This window comes from Nomascus leucogenys, chromosome 10 (genome assembly GCF_006542625.1).
Source record: "Nomascus leucogenys isolate Asia chromosome 10, Asia_NLE_v1, whole genome shotgun sequence".
Lineage (NCBI taxonomy): Eukaryota > Metazoa > Chordata > Mammalia > Primates > Hylobatidae > Nomascus > Nomascus leucogenys.
Genome location: NC_044390.1, coordinates 61,957,512 through 61,973,920, shown reverse-complemented (window position 1 = coordinate 61,973,920; position 16,409 = coordinate 61,957,512).

The window sequence follows — 16,409 nt, the reverse complement described above, 5'->3', positions numbered from 1 at the left end:
TCCCCATCCTCCACATTATCCTGTTTTATTGTGATAATTTGTTTCAAACTTGTCTTCACTAGTTGACTCTAAACTGCAAGAAGCTGCAACCAATTTGCCCATCCTCTGGCATCAGGCACAGTTTCAACGTCGACTAGACCAATAAATAAAGAATCAAAGACATTTAAACACTGGCAGGGCCAATGTCTAGTTAAAAGATTAAAAAGGCAAGGACTTACTGTCTCCGGTCCTGGTGCGGGAACGTGGCCGGTGCCTCAGCCCTGAGTGTGCAGGGTGTGACTGCTCGGTGGGCATGGGATACACTGGGGTCCTGGGGCCTCTGGGGTCCCATCCCTGGCCTCTGGCGTCCAGCCTCCAGGAAGTCATAGGACCCTCTGGCCTCACAGGTGACCTTGAAGGAACTGGGCTGAATGCTGCCCTTCTGATCAGCTTTCTCTTGTTTGGCTGCCTCTTGGTGTCCACAGAAGCATCACTCATGTTCCTGACTCTGGACAGTAAGCGTGTCCCCGGGGTTCTCCCACAGGAGATAGGCATATCAGGGCACAGGTCTTCTGCAGAAGGCTGAGATGTGGGTACATGGTGACCACCCAGGATTTCTGTGGCTGCAACCAGGCTTAGCAGGGCTCTGGTGTCCAGATGAGTAAATCCTCCTGGGGAGAGGAGAGAGGATCAGTGTCACCTCTTCAGTGATTTAGAAAACTCAGAGCCATAAGTATACTTCAGAAGAGGCAATCCTCTATAAGTCCTCCCTGAACAAGACCCCAAATTGCAAACAAACCTTGCAAACAAAGAGCTAGTCTAGGCCGGGCACGGTGGCTCACTCTTGTAATCCCAGCACTTTGGGAGGCCGAGGCAGGTGGATCACCTGAGGTCAGGAGCTCGAGACCAGCCTGACCAACATGGTGAAACCCCCCTTCTACTAAAAATACAAAAATTAGCTGGGCATGATGGTGGCTGCCTGTAATCTCAGCTACTCAGGAGGGTGAGGCAAGAGAATCGCTTGAATTTGGGAGAAGGAAGTTGCAGTGAGCTGAGATCATGCCCTTGCATTCTAGCCTGGATGACAAGAGCAAAACTCCATCCCAAACAAAAAAAAAAGAGCTAGTCTAGTACTGATCTGTCCAATTCTAGAAGCTACAATAATAAAAATTGAAAATAGCAGTCCTACCATTTATGGAGTCACCAGTGTATGCCAGCATTGACCATGCTTCCTCCCAATCTTTTCGACAACTTTTGTCAATATTGGTAATGTTTATAGCAGTATCCCTCAAGATTTGATTCACATAGGAATCATCTGTTAAAATGCAGTTTCCGATACAGAAGGTCCTGCTGAGATTCTTCATGTCTAACAAGACCCCAGGTGATCATTCTGCTTCACAGACCTTGCAGAGAGTTCAAGTAGATATATTTGGACAAAATGGGCATTTAGTGACTATTTGCTGGATGAATGAATGGATGGGTGGATGAGTGGACAGATGATAGATGGATGCATGAGCAGATAGATGGATTGATGAGTGGATGGATGGGTGGGTGGATGGATGGAGGAATGAATGGGTGAATAGATGGATGAATAGAAGATGGATGGATGAATGAAAGATGGCTGCATGGAGGGAAGAAGGGGTTGGTGGGTGAGTGCATGAATGGATAGATGGATGAGTGGATGAATGGATGGATGAGTGGATGAATGAATGGATCAGTGAATGGATGAATGGGGGGGTGGATGGATGGAGGAATGAGTGGGTGAATAGATGGATGAATAGAAGATGGATGGATGAATGAAAGATAGTCATCTTTATTAAATATCGGATGAATGAAAGAGGCAAGTTCCCCCACAAGCATCTGAAATGTGGTTATTAGAAAATAATTGTGTCCTGGAAGCCAGTTCAGGGCCAGGTACATCATGGGTTCTTAGGAATAAACAAGCACCTTGGCACTTGAAAAAAATATCCAAGGCATGAAGGTTATTCTCACATTTTTCTCTTCTCTCCTAAAGCAGGTTGTAAGACTCTCATGTGAGAGCAGCCCTCCCTATCCCGGGAGGAGAGGAACATCTTATCTCTGAAGACACAGGACACAGAGAAGAATCTGAACAAACAGGCCTGGCTAAGTTCCCCCAGTTTACTGGCAGAATATCCTTTCTTTTTTTTTTTTTTGTTTAACCCAATCCTACTTCTCTATGACTCTCCACCTCTTTATCAGACCTAGCATGAAAAATTACACAGGTTGCTGGGCGCGGTGACTCACCTGTAATTCCAGCATTTTGGGAGGCCGAGGCAGGTGGATCATTTGAGGTCAGGGGTTCGAGACCAGCCTGGCCAACATGATGAAACCCCATCTCTACTAAAAATACACAAATTAGCCCGGGATTACAGGCATCTCAGCCCTTTTAGATCATGCTCACCAAGCATCCTCCCTGGCCACTGCATGGTTTCAATAACCTCCCACGCACTTGGAACATCCAAACCTATAACTCCAGCCCCCCTCCAGAATCAAATACTCAGCTAGCCCTGTGGAGATAGCTGACCAACTCCAAGCCTAACACGGCTGTGACGGAGCCGATCACTGCTCTAGGTGCTGCTTTTCCTCTCTCTTGCTGAATGATTCCAACAACCACTTATTTGCCCCAAACACCTAGAGATTACCCCATCTTCTTCCCTCACCTTCAGCCCCAAATACTATATTTCCTTCATATAACACCTGCTGTCACTTATGGTAATCACTAACTGGAGCCCCTACCCCCCAATACCCTTAGAGCTGTGCAAACAGATGTGGGGAAACAGACTGTGCCACCCCAAAATATGCCCCTTTAGCATAAGGACTGTTGAACTGAAGGCAATTAAGAAGTGGGCAAAGGCCGGACACGGTGGCTTATGCCTGTAATCCCAACACTTTGGGAGGCCAAGGCGGGTGGATCACTTGAGGTCAACAGTTCCAGACCAGCCTGGCCAACATGGTGAAACCCCATCTCTACTAATAATACAAAAATTAGCCAGGCGTGGTGGTAGGCGCCTGTAATCCCAGCTACTCAGGAGGTTGAGGCACAAGAATTGCTTAAACCCAGGAGGTGGGGGTTGTAGTGAGCCAAGACCACACCATGGCACTCCAGGCTAGAGTGAGACTCTTTCTCAAGGAAAAAAAAAAAAAAAAATTAGGTGCAGGAAGGCTCTCTGCCCTCTTTCCATTTGCCCAAAAGCAAATAGAGACACAGAACAGACAGCTGACTGTACTTGGAAATTGCTGAGAGAGTAGATTTTGGGGATTCTCAAAAAAAAGCATTGGGAGTAATATATATATTTTGTTTTGTTTTGTTTTTGAGATGGAGTCTCACCCTGTTGCCCAGGCTGGAGTGCAGTGGCACGATCTTGGCTCACTGCTACCTCCACCCCCTGGGTTCAAACAATTCTCCTGCCTCAGCCTCCCGAGTAGCTGGGATTACAGGCACCCGCCACCACACCCAGCTAATTTTTGTATTTTTAGTAGAGACAAGGTTTCATCATGTTGGCCAGGCTGGTCTCAAATTCCTGACCTTGTGATCCACCTGTCTCAGCTTCCCAAAGTGCTGGGATTACAGGCGTGAGCCACCGTGCCTGGCCAGTAATATGTATGTTAATTAGCTCAATTTACTCATTCCACAATGTATACAAATTTCAAAACATCATCTTGTACATCATAAATACATACAATGTTTTGTCAATGTAAAAAATGAAAAAGTGCCAAGCACGGTGGCTCATGCCTGTAATCCCAGCACTTTGGGAGGCCAAGGCAAGCAGATCATTTGAGGTCAGGAGTTCGAGACCAGCCTGGCCAACATAGTGAAACCCCCATCTCTACTAAAAATACAAAAATTAGCCGGGCATGGTGGCGGGCGCCTGTAATCCCAGCTACTCGGGAGGCTGAGGCAGGAGAATTGCTTGAACCTGGGAGGCGGAGGCTGCAGTGAGCCCAGATCATGCCACCACACTCCAGTCTAGGCAACAGAGCAAGACTTTGTCTCAAAACAAAAACAACAACAATAACAAAACAAAACAAAAAAAACACACACACACACAAAAACAACGAAACCCTAACTCAATGCACTCCAACCTGGGCAACAGAGTGAGACTGCATCTAAAAAAATAATAAATAAATACAAAATTTAAAATTACACACATGGCTCACATATTTCCACACTGGGTACTGCTATCTTGTAAGTATCCACATTTTACAAAGAAGAAGACTGAAGACACAGAGAGGCTAAGCTCCCAGTGTAACACAGCTGATTAGTAGTGCAGCTGGGACTTGAACTCAGACCACGTGGCTCCAAAGTCAGAGGACTTAGCCACTAGGCTACATTGCTGAATGCTGTCACCTCCATATCCTTCATACATTATTGTGGGAAGGGGTAACTGAGGATCAGATACCTGCTCCCCAAGGAAGCCCTTTCACCTGGACTGTCCACCCTGGACAGGAGTTGAGCAACATGTTCGGACTTGTCTGCCTCTCCCCTACAGATTCTCAACCAGGGCGATGTCAATCTTCTTCATTCCCATCACACAAGCAAAAGGAAACTACTTGTGAGCGTCAGGTGGAAGAAGAAGTAAGGTGTGGAACAAAAAACAATTGTATTTCTGGATGGTTGCGTTTCAAATAAACGAAACTCACTCTCTGTGAGTGTGGCCCGAGGGACAGAACCAGGGTCACTGCCTGGCTTCCAGAAACACCTATTTCCAGCAGAAGGGCCCTCAACGGATCAGGGTCACTGGGACTCAAGACCTGGCCCCTTCCTAGGACTTTAGGGGCTGGCCTCCCAGGGAGAAGACAGAAGAGGAAGGTGAACTCTTTTCTTTGTCTTTTTTAGAACACTTCTATCTGGAGCCACACGCCCCTGTCACTAACGCCACACTGACCCAACGTCAGAGTTACTCATGGTCAGACTCACCCCAAACCTACCCTACACGCCCAGATGCAGCCATTCCCAAGCCCTTACCCACCGCTGGTATATACTCCCTCAGGGACGTGCAGCCCCAGAGATATACTTCAACAGCATCTTCACACAACCCCCGGACCCTCTGAGACCCACCTGCTTACAAACATACAACCAGTTATTTGGCCCTACAACAGCATCATTTTCTTTTCTTTCCTTTTCTTTTAATTTAATAGTTGCAGTGGAGTTTTGTAGTTCTGTTTCTGGTCACATATTCCCTTGAAAATCATGCCATAAAGGCCAGGTGCGGTGGCTCACGCCTGTAATCCCAGCATTTTGGGAGGCTGAGGCAGGTGGATCACGAGGTCAGGAGTTCAAGACCAGCCTGGCCAACAAGGTGAAACCCCGTCTCTACTAAAAACTGCAAAAAAATTAGCTGGGTGCGGTGGCAGGTTCCTGTAATCCCGGCTACTCAGGAGGCTGAGGCAGGAGAATCGCTTGAACCTGGGTGGCAGAGGTTGCAGTGAGCTGAGATTGTGCCACTGCATTCCAGCCTGGGCGACAAGAGTGAAACTCTGTCTCAAAAAAAAAAAGAAAAAAAGAAAAAGAAAAAGAAAAGGAGAAAGAAAATCATGCCGTCGTCATGCCTGTAACCCTGCACTTTGGGAGGTCAAGGTGGGTGGATCGCTTGAGCACAGGGGTTCGAGACCAGCCCAGGCAACATGGGGAAACCTTGTCTATACAAAAATACAAAAAGTATCTGGGTGTGGTGTCGCGTGCCTGTAGTCCCAACTACTCAGGAGGCTGAAGCATGAGGATCGCTTGAGGTCAGGAAGTCGAGGCTGCAGTGAGCTGAGATCACACCACCACACTCTAGCTTGAGTGACAGCCTCTCGAGTAGCTGGGACTACAGTTGCACAACACCACACCCAGCTAATTTTTTTTATTTGTGTAGAGACGGGGTCTCCGCATGTTGCCCAGGCTGGTCTTGAACTCCTGGGTTCAAGCAATCCACTCTCTTTGGCCTCCCAAAGTGCTGGGATTACAGGTCTGAGGATGGCATCAAGGGAATACATGACTAGAAACAGACCTCCGAACCTCCCTTGCAATGATTAAATCTACCCTCCACATTGCAAGTCACCCCTTTATAGGATAAAAGCTTTAAGGAAACATGGCCAGGCGCAGTGGCTCACAACTGTAATCCCAGCACTTAGGAAGGTCGAGGTGGGTGGATCATCTGAGGTCAGGAGTTCGAGACCAGCCTAGCCAACATGATGAAACCCCATCTCTATTAAAAAATACAAAATTTAGCCAGGCATGGTGGTGCATGCCTGTACTCCCAGCTACTCAGGAGGCTGAGGCAGGAGAATCGCTTAAACCCGGGAGGCGGAGGTTGCAGTGAGCCGAGATAGTGCCATGCACTCCAGCCTGGGCAACAGAGCAAGACTCCGTCTCAAAAATCAAAACAAAACAAAAAACAAACAAAAAAGAAACATTTATTTTCTCACATAATTCCTGTGAGCCAGGAGTTGAAGGGCAGCTTAGATGGGTGCTTAGTGTCTTTCAAGAGGTTGAAGTCAAATGTCCTCTGGGGCTGCAGTTATCTGAAGGCTTGATGTGGGCTGGAGGATGCAGTTCCAAGGTGGCTCATTCATTTGCTTGGCAAATTAGTGCTGGTTGTGGGCAGAAAACCTCAGTTCATTGCCATGTAGGCCTCTCTGTAGAGCTGCTTGAGTATCCTGATGACGATATGGAAGTAGTCGTGTCTTCTATGATGTAAATTAGGGCCAGGGGCTGGGCACAGTGGCTCACTCCTGTAATCCCAGCACTTTGGGAAACCGAGGCGAGCAGATTGCTTGAGCCCGAGAGTTGGAGACCAGCTTGGGCAACATGGCAAAACCCCACCTCTACAAAAGATACAAACATTAGCCAGGCATGGTGGCATGCGCCTGTAGTCCCAGCTACTCTGGAGGCTGAGGCAGGAGGATTACCTGAACCTGGGAGGCGGAGGTTGCAGTGAGCCAAGATCCCAGCACTACACTCCAGCCTGCGTGACAGAGGAAGACTTCATCTCAATCAATCAATCAATCAGTAAATTAGGTCCAGGTGTGGACGATGGTCCTCAGGTATTATACCTTAAACACCTTGAGTACCACTTCTCTTGATCTAAAGACCAATAAATTTGCCTTCACTCACTCTTCTTTCTTTTTGAAGTTCCGGGCTTCTCTTTGATGTCATTACCCTTCAGCCTCAATAACTCTCTTTACTGTTTCTTTTAGAGCAATTCTGTTGATGATGACTTCTTTTCATTTTCTTTTACCTGATAATTAATTTATTTTACCATCGTTCCTCCTAGGTATTTTCACTGGTATAGAATTCTTAGTGAATCATCATCTTCTCTCAGCATTTTAGAAACATTGTTCCATTGTGTTCTAGAGTCCGTGGTTTCCGATGAGAAATCCAGTCATTCAAATCATTGTTTGCTAGAGGGTGGTTGGTGTTTGGTGTTTTTCTTTTTTTTTAAGAGATGGGGTCTTGCTGTGTCGCCCAGGCTGGACTCAAACTCTTGGGGTCAAGCGATCCTCCTATCTCAGCTACCCAAATAGCTGAAACTACAGATATGTACTGCGTTATTAATTTAAGCTTCTGCATTTTGGGGTCGTTTCTTCTATAACAATAGATAACTGGGCCAGGCGCGATGGCTCGCGCCTGTAATCCCAACACTTTGAGATGCCAAGGCGGGCAGATCACCTGAGGTCGAGAGTTCAAGAAGAGCCTGACCAACATGGAGAAACCCCATCTCTACTAAAAATACAAAATTAACTGGGCATGGTGGCGCATGCCTGTAATCCCAGCTACTCGGGAGGCTGAGGCAAGAGAATCACTTGAACCCGGGAGGCGGAGGTTGGTTGAGGTGAGCCAAGATGGCGCCATTGCACTCCAGCCTGGGCAACAAGAGTGAAACTCTGTCTCAAAAAAAAATAATAATAAATAGATAACAGAACAGAAATGATATAAACAAGCTCTTACTTTCAGATGTACGCACAGACATTCACCCTCCCCAAACTAAACACACACGTTCCCAGTAGATCTTCTACAGAGGCACCCATAGTTCCCTGAATATACACTGACAAATGTACAACCCCAGGGATTGACCCCCCAAATATTGAAAGTTCCAAAGGCAAACAGAATCCACACTCACCAACGGACCTGCCCACAGATTTAACCACAGAAATGCCCAGGAGTTTGTGTTTAACTACAGAAACACAGGAGTGTGTGTATTGACGCACACAAGTTCACGGACGTACCCACACACACCCTTAACTACCCATAGATACGCCCAGACTTTACTGAGGAAACAAATATGCTTAAGATCAAGGGTGCAGGCAGACAAGTACAGAGTGTCCTCTTACCTCTGAAGTCCTTGTCCCTGGCTCAGTTCTCTGCCAGATTATTTTGGGCCTTGTGTCTTTAGGACAGAAGAGACTGCATGGAGTCTGCCTGAAGCTGAGTGTGGACCTGTCTTCCCTAAAGGAGCTGCATCTTCTTTTAATTCCCTCTCTGTCTCTCTTATTTATTTATTTATTTGAGACAAGATCTCGCCTGTTGCCCAGGCTAGAGTACAGTGACGCGATCTCTGCTTACCGCAACCTCCACCTCCTTGGTCTAAGTGATTCTCGTGCCTCAGCCTCCTGAGTAGCTGGAATTACAGGCACCCACCACCACAACGGGCTAATTTTTCTTTTTATATTTATTATTTTTTTTAGATGGAGTCTCGCTGCAACGCCCAGGCTAGAGTGCAATGGTGTGATCTCGGCTCACTGCAACCTCTGCCACCCAGGTTCAAGTGATACTCCTGCCTCAGCCTCCCAAGTAGCTGGGATTACAGGCATGCACCGCCACGCCTGGCTGATTTTTGTATTTTTAGTAGAGACAGGGTTTCACCATATTGGCCAGGATGGTCTTGAACTCCTGATCTCAAGTGATCCACCTGCCTCAGCCTCCCAAAGTGCTGGAATTACAGGCATGAGCCACTGCGCCTGGCCACGACAGTTTTTCTATTTTTTGTAGAGACACGGTTTCACTATGTTGGCGAGGCTAGTCTTGAACCCCTGACCTCTAGTGATCTGCCTGCCTCGGTCTCCCAAAATGCTGGGATTACAGGTGTGAGCCACCACGCCCGGCCCCTCCCTGTCCCTTTAGGGGGTTGCCTGGAGACCCCATAAATGTCACACAACATCCTCTAGCCAAAGACCCTCCATTCATTCATTCACTCACTCACTCATTCCCCCAAACACTTCTTGAGTACCTACTCTATGCTGGGCATTACTTTAAGCATTTAGGGTACATCAAAGAACAACATAACGATTCCTGTCTTGAAAAGTATATGAAGCCGGGTGCGGTGGCTCACACCTGTCATCCCAGCACTTTGGGAGGCCGAGGTGGGTGGATCGCGGAGTCAAGAGATGGAGACCATCCTGGCCAACATGGTGAAACCCCATCTTTACTAAAAATACAAAAATTGGCTGGGCATGGTGGCGCATGCCTGTAGTCCCAGCTACTCAGGAGGCTGAGGCAGGAGAATTGCTTGAACCCGGGAGGCGGAGGCTGCAGTGAGCCAAGATCGCGCTGCTACACTCCAGCCTGGGCGACAGAGCAAGACTCCGTCTCAGAAAAAAAAAACAAAAATCAAAAAAAAAAAAAAACTGGGACTATAACATTGACTCTCCTGGGTTCTCAGCTTGCCAGCTGCAGATCTTGGGACTTGTCCACTTCCATAATCAGGTGAACCAATCCCTTATAATCAATCAATCAATCAGTCTCTATCTACACATACACACACACTCACACATCTTACTTGTTCTGTTTCTTTTTATTTTATTATTTTTTGAAACTGTTTCTGGCTCTGTCACCCAGGCTGGAGTGCAGTGGCATAATCTCAGCTCACTCCAGCCTCCACCTCCCTGGTTCAAGCAATTCTCATGCCTCAGCCTCCCGAGTAGTTGGGACTACAGATGTGCCAGGACCACACCTGGCTAATTTTTGTATTTTTGGTAGAGACAGGGTTTCACCATTTTGCCCAGGCTGGTCTCAAACACCTGGTCTAGGGTGATCCACCCACCGTGGGCTCCCAAAGTACTGGGACTACAGGCATGAGCCACCGCGCCCAGCCAGAGCCAATTCTTTATAATCTCGCTCTCTCGGCCAGGCACAGTGGCTCATACCTATAATCCCAGCACTTTGGGAGGCCGAGGCGGGAGGATCACCTGAGGTCAGAAATTTGAGACTAGCCTGACCAACATGGAGAAACCCCGTCTCTACTAAAAATACAAAATTAGCCAGGCGTGGTGGCACATGCCTGTAATCCCAGCTACTCAGGAGGCTGAGGCAGGAGAATCACTTGAACCCGGGAGGTGAAGGTTGCAGTGGGCCGAGATCATGCCACTGCACTCCAGCCTGGGCAACAAGAGTGAAACTGTCTCAAAAAAAAAAAAAAAAAAAAAAAAAAGGAAAAAAAAATCTGTGTCTCTCTCTCTCTCTCACTCTCCAGGCCCTCACCAGACACAAAATCTGCCAGTGCCTCAATCTTGGACTTCCCAGCTTCTAGAACCATGAGAAATCTATTTCTGTGGTTCGTATTTCTATTTCTGTGGTTTGTAAGTTTATGGTCTTTTGTTACAGCACTCCTGGTGGACTAAGACAGCATTCTCGTTCAATGTCTGTCTTCAGGATTTCAGCACCAGGACCAGAAAACCTGTATTTGTTTGTTTGTTAGACACAGGGTTTTGCTCTGTCACCCAGGCTAGAGTACAATGGCACAATCATAGCTCACTGTAGCCTCAAACTCCTGGGTTCACATGATCCTCCCTCCTTGGCCTCCCAAAGTTTGGGGATTAGGCCGGGCACAGTGGCTCGTGCCTGTAATCCCAGCACTTTGGGGGGCCAAGGCTGGTGGATCACCTGAAGTCAGGAGTTCCAGACTAGCCTGGCCAACCTGGTGAAATCCCGTCTCTACTAAAAATACAAAAGTTAGCTGGGCATGGTGGCGGGTGCCTGTAATCCCAGCTATTCCGGAAGCTGAAGCAGGAGAATCACTTGAACCTGGGAGGCAGAGGTTGCAGTGAGCTGAGATTGCACCACTGCACTCCAGCCTGGGCGACAGCGAAAATCCATCTCAAAAGATAAAAATAAAAAAAAGTGCGGGGATTACAGGCAGAGCCACCATGCCTGCTGTCTGTGTCTGTTTTGTTGAGCCACCAACAGGCTGTTAACTTGAGTACAGTTATTCTGCTCTCTGACTTAGTGTACTCATCTGGAAAATGGGGGTGAATGTGCTCCCACACTGCTGAGCTGTAGAGGGCATTAAATGAGTTAATCTCTCACTGAAATCTGTGAATGGTCCAACCGTAATCAGATTCCGTAAAGGGCAGCTGTGGTCATTCTTCTTTTCCCCTCCTCCCCTCTCCCACTCATTCTGGTGACCCAATATTTCCCAGTTCTTTACCTATGACTCACCCCACCCTCAGAGCTTTTTCTTTTTTTTTCTTGAGATGGAGTCTTGCTCTGTCGCCCAAGCTGGAGTATAGTGGTGTGATCTCCACTCACTGCAACCTCCGCCTCCCAGGTTCAAGCAATTCTTCTGCCTCAGCCTCCAGAGCAGCTAGGATTACAGGTGCATACCTCCATGCCTGGCTAATTTCTGTATTTTTAGTAGACAGAGTTTTACCATGTTGGCCAGGCTGGTCTCAAGCTCCTGACCTCATGTGTCCTCCCTTCACCTCCCAAACCGAGCTTTCTCTTTTTTCTTTTTTTTTTTTTTTTTGAGACAGTCTCACTCTGTCGCCCAGGCTGGAGTGCAGTGGCGTGATCTCGGCTCACTGCAACCTCCACCTCCCAGGTTTAAGTGATTCTCCTGCCTCAGCCTCCCAGATAGCTGGGATTACAGGCTAGCGCCACCACACCCCGTTAATTTTTGTATATTAGTAGAGACAGGATTTCACCATGTTGGCTAGGCTGGTCTTGAACTCCTGACCTAAAGTGATCTGCCCGCCTTGGCCTCCCAAAGTGCTGGGATTACAGGCGTGAGCCACCGCACCTGGCCCAGAGCTTTTTCTTACAGGCCTCTTGAACCGCCTGACCCAGATACAAGACATTTCCTTTTTTTTTTTTTTTTTTTTTTTTTTTTGAGACGGAGTCTCACTCCGTCACCCAGGCTGGAGTGCAGTGGCGTGATCTCGGCTCACTGCAAGCTCCGCCTCCCGAGTTCACGCCATTTTCCTGCCTCAGACTCCCGAGTAGCTGGAACTACAGGCGTCTGCGACCACGCCCAGCTAATTTTTGGTATTTTTAGTAGAGACGGGGTTTCACCATGCTAGCCAGGATGGTCTCGATCTCCTGACCTCGTGATCTGCCCGCCTTGGCCTCCCAAAGTGCTGGGATTATAGGCGTGAGCCACCATGCCTGGCCGATACAGGACATTTCCTAAACTCCAGGGTAAAATCCCCTTCTTCCTGCCTCTACGGAAGTGACAAAGAGAAAGTAACACTTGCTGTTTCCTCTCTTCCAGACCCTTCTGAAAATTCTAATTCCAGAAAACTCATCCTATAAACCAAAAATAAAATTCTAAGCCCCTAACCAACTGAATAGGTCCCTCTCTTGGCCAAGAAGATCCCAAAGGAACCTGAAAAACTAGTTCAGCCCATGATAAGAGGAGGATTTGGACATCCCTGATTGTACCCCCTCCCTTTGGAGTTTTAAGCACAACTGACCAGTATTAACATTAAAACAGAGGCCCAGAGAGTTGACTCACACCTGTAATCCTAGCGCTTTGGGAGGCCGAGGTGGACGGACATCTGAAGTCAGAAGCTCGAAACCAGCCTGATCAACATGGTGAAACCCCGTCTCTACTAAAAATACAAAAATTAGCCGGGCATGGTGGCGTGTGCCTGTTATCCCAGTGTGTCTGGAATTAGTGGGTTCTTGGTCTCACTGACTTCAAGAATGAAGCCGCAGACCCTTGCGGTAAGTGTTACAGCTCTTAAGGTGGCGCGTCTGGAGTCTGTTCCTTCTGATGTTCGGATGTGTTCGGAGTTTCTTCCTTCTGGTGGGTTCGTGGTCTCGCTGAGCTCAGGAGTGAAGCTGCAGATCTTCGCCGTGAGTGTTACAGCTCTTAAGGCGGCGCATCTGGAGTTGTTCGTTCCTCCCAGTGGGCTGTGGTCTCACTGGCTTCAGGAGTGAAACTGCAGACCTTCACAGCGAGTGTTACAGCTCATAAAAGCAGTGTGGACCCAGAATGAGCAGTAGCAAGACTGACTGCAAAGAACAAACCTCTCGCGGTACAGAAGGGGACCCGAGCAGGTTGCCAGTGCTAGCTCGGGCAGCCTGCTTTTATTCTCTTATCTGGCCCCACACACGTCCTGCTGATTGGTAGAGCCGAGTGGTCTGTTTTGACAGGGCGCTGATTGGTGCGTTTACAATCCCTGAGCTACACATAAAGGTTCTCCACCTCCCCACCAGATTCAGGAGCCCAGCTGGCTTAACCCAGCAGATCCTGCACGGGGCAGCAGGTGGAGCTACCCGCCAGTCCTGCGCGGTGCGCCCACACTCCTCAGCCCCTGGGTGGTCGATGGGACTGGGCGCCCTGGAGCAGGGGGTGGCGCTCATCAGGGAGGCTCGGGCAGCACAGGAGCCCATGGAGCGGGTGGGAGGCTCAGGCACGGCGGGCTGCAGGTCCCGAGCCCTGCCCCTCGGGAAGGCAGCCAAGGCCGGGTGAGAAATCGAGCGCAGCGCCAGTGGGCTGGCACTGCTGGGGGAACTAGTACACCCTCCACAGCTGCTGGCCCTGGTGCTAAGCCCCCCACTGCCCGGGGCCGGCAAGGCCGGCCGGCTGCTCCCAGTGCGGGGCCCACCAAGCCCACGCCCACCCGGAACTCCAGCTGGCCTGCAAGCGCCACGCACAGCCCCGGTTCCCGCTCAGGCCTCTCCCTCCACACCTCCCTGCAAGCTGAGGGAGCCGGCTCCCGCCTTGGCCAGCCCAGAAAGGGGCTTCCACAGTGCAGCCGTGGGCTGAAGGGCTCCTCAAGTGCCGCCAAAATGGCAGCCCAGGCAGAGGAGGCGCCGAGAGCGAGTGAGGGCTGTGAGGATTGCCAACACGCTGTCACCTCTCACCAGTACTCAGGAGGCGGAGGCAGGAGAATCGCTTGAACCCGGGAGGCGGAGCTTGCAGTGAGCTGGGATGGCGCCACTGCACTCCAGCCTAGGTAACAGAGCGAGACTCCGTCTCAAAGACAAAACAAAACAAAAACATTAAAATAGAGATCCTAAGACTGACGAAACAAACTCTCTCCAGCAATAAGATACCCATCTCCTAGCTGGGCATAAGTAGTGTGCACCTGTAGTCCCAGCTACTTGGGAGGCTAAGGTGGGAGAGTGGCTTGAGCCCAGGAGGTTGAGGCTGCAGGGAGCTATGATTGTGCCACTGCACTCCAGCCTGGGTGACAGAGAAAGACCGTCTCAAAAAAAACAAACGAAAAAAGATACCTAACTCCAACCTGACTCTGGTATAGCATCATGTGACAGCAGGCCCCGAAGGAAATAAAAGTATTTTATCCCAAAATATATTGTCTTTTTGTTTGTTTTTGAGATGGAGTTTCGCTCTTGTTGCCCAGGCTGGAGTGCAGTGACGCGATCTCAGCTCACTGCAACCTCCACCTCCCAGGTGCAAGTGATTCTCCTGCTTCAGCCTCCCAAGTAGCTGGAATTACAGGCATGCACCATCACGCCTGGCTAATTTTGTATTTTTAGTAGAGACGGGGTTTCACCATGTTGGCCAGGCTGGTCTCAAACTCCTGACCTCACGTGATCCACCCACCTTGGCCTCGCAAAGTGCTGGGATTACACGTGTGAGCCACCACGCCTTTTTGCCTTTCTGAGTCCGTGGCAAATTCAAAAACTGTTTTGGTCTCTCTGCAAGTCTCCCTGGCAGATTCCTCAGTTATATTCACACCCACCCCTTGAATGCTGTGGCTTCCAGAGATCCACCGGAACACCAAAGACTTCCACTCTCAACCACCTGAATCTCCGGAATCCCCTGCACCCACCTCCTCTCCCAATGTTTCACGATTCAGCTAATCCTTCAAGGTCTTTAAAATCTATCCATGTCTTCCTCCTGGATTATTGCCTCCTGATAGCCTCTCTGATTTCTTCCCACCTTGTGCCTTAACAGTCTGCTCTTTGTACAGCAGCCAGAAGGAGGCTGTGAAAAATAAGAGTCAAAGCATGGGCTGGGCGTGGTGGCTCATGCCTGTAATCCCAACACTTTGGGAGGCCAAGGCAAGAGGATTGCTTAGGCCCAGGAGTTCAAGATGAACTTAGGCAACATAGTGAGACCCTGTCTCTACAAAAAAAAAAAAAAAATTAAAATAGGCCAGGCACAGTGGCTCATGCCTATAATCCTAGCACTTTGGGAAGCAGAGGCAGGCAGATCACCTGAGGTTAGGAGTTCAAGAACAGCCTGACCACCATGGTGAAACCTTGTCTCTACAAAAATACAAAAATTAGCTGGGCACGATGACGGGTACCTGTAATCCCAGCTACTCGAGAGGCTGAGGCAGGAGAATTGCTTGAACCCAAGAGGTGGAGGTTGCAGTGAGCCGAGATCATGCCATTGAACTCTAGCCTGGGCAACAGAGCAAGACTCCATCTCAAAAATAAAATAAAAAATGAGTCAGGTATGGTAGTGCACACCTGTAGTCCCAAGTACTTGGGAAACTGAGGCAGGAGGATCACCTGAGCTGAGGAGGTTGAGGTTGCAGTGAGCCATGATCAGCCACTGCACTGCAGCCTGGGGCACAGAACAAGACCCCGTCCAGAAAAAAAAAAAGAAAATGATAGACCAGAGCTTAATGTCTTTCCATGGCTCTGCATGTATGTCAGAGTTAAAACTAAATTCCCTCCAAGGACCCATTGGTTTGTCCCTGCCCTCATGTCCCTCCCCAGATTCCTTCTCTCCCACCTCATTCACTGTGTTTCAGCTGCTGTTTATTTGCTGTTTCTCAAACTCACTCCTGCCTCAAGGCCCTTGCATTTGCTGTTCCCATTGCCTGGAACATCCTCCCACCTACCCAAATATCTAAATAGTTCCATCCTCACCTCATTAAGTCCTCTGCTCAGATGTCACCTCTTCAAAGACTGCGCTACCTCACCCCTGAACCCTGACATCCACTACCTCTCTTGGCATAGTAGGTGCTCAGTAATGTTTGTGGGATGAAAACATGATGGAAAAGAGCTTCTGCGCAAAGCTTTTTTTCCTTTTTTCTTTCTCTCCTTCCTTCCTTCTTTCCTTCCTTCCTTTTTTTTTTTTTTTTTTTTTGAGACATAGTCTCGCTCTGTCACCCAGACTGGAGTGCAACGGCACGACCTTGGCTCACTGCAACCTCCGCCTCCTGGGTTCAAGCAATTCTCTTGCCTCAGCCTCCTCAGTAGCTGGGATTACAGGTGCCCGCCA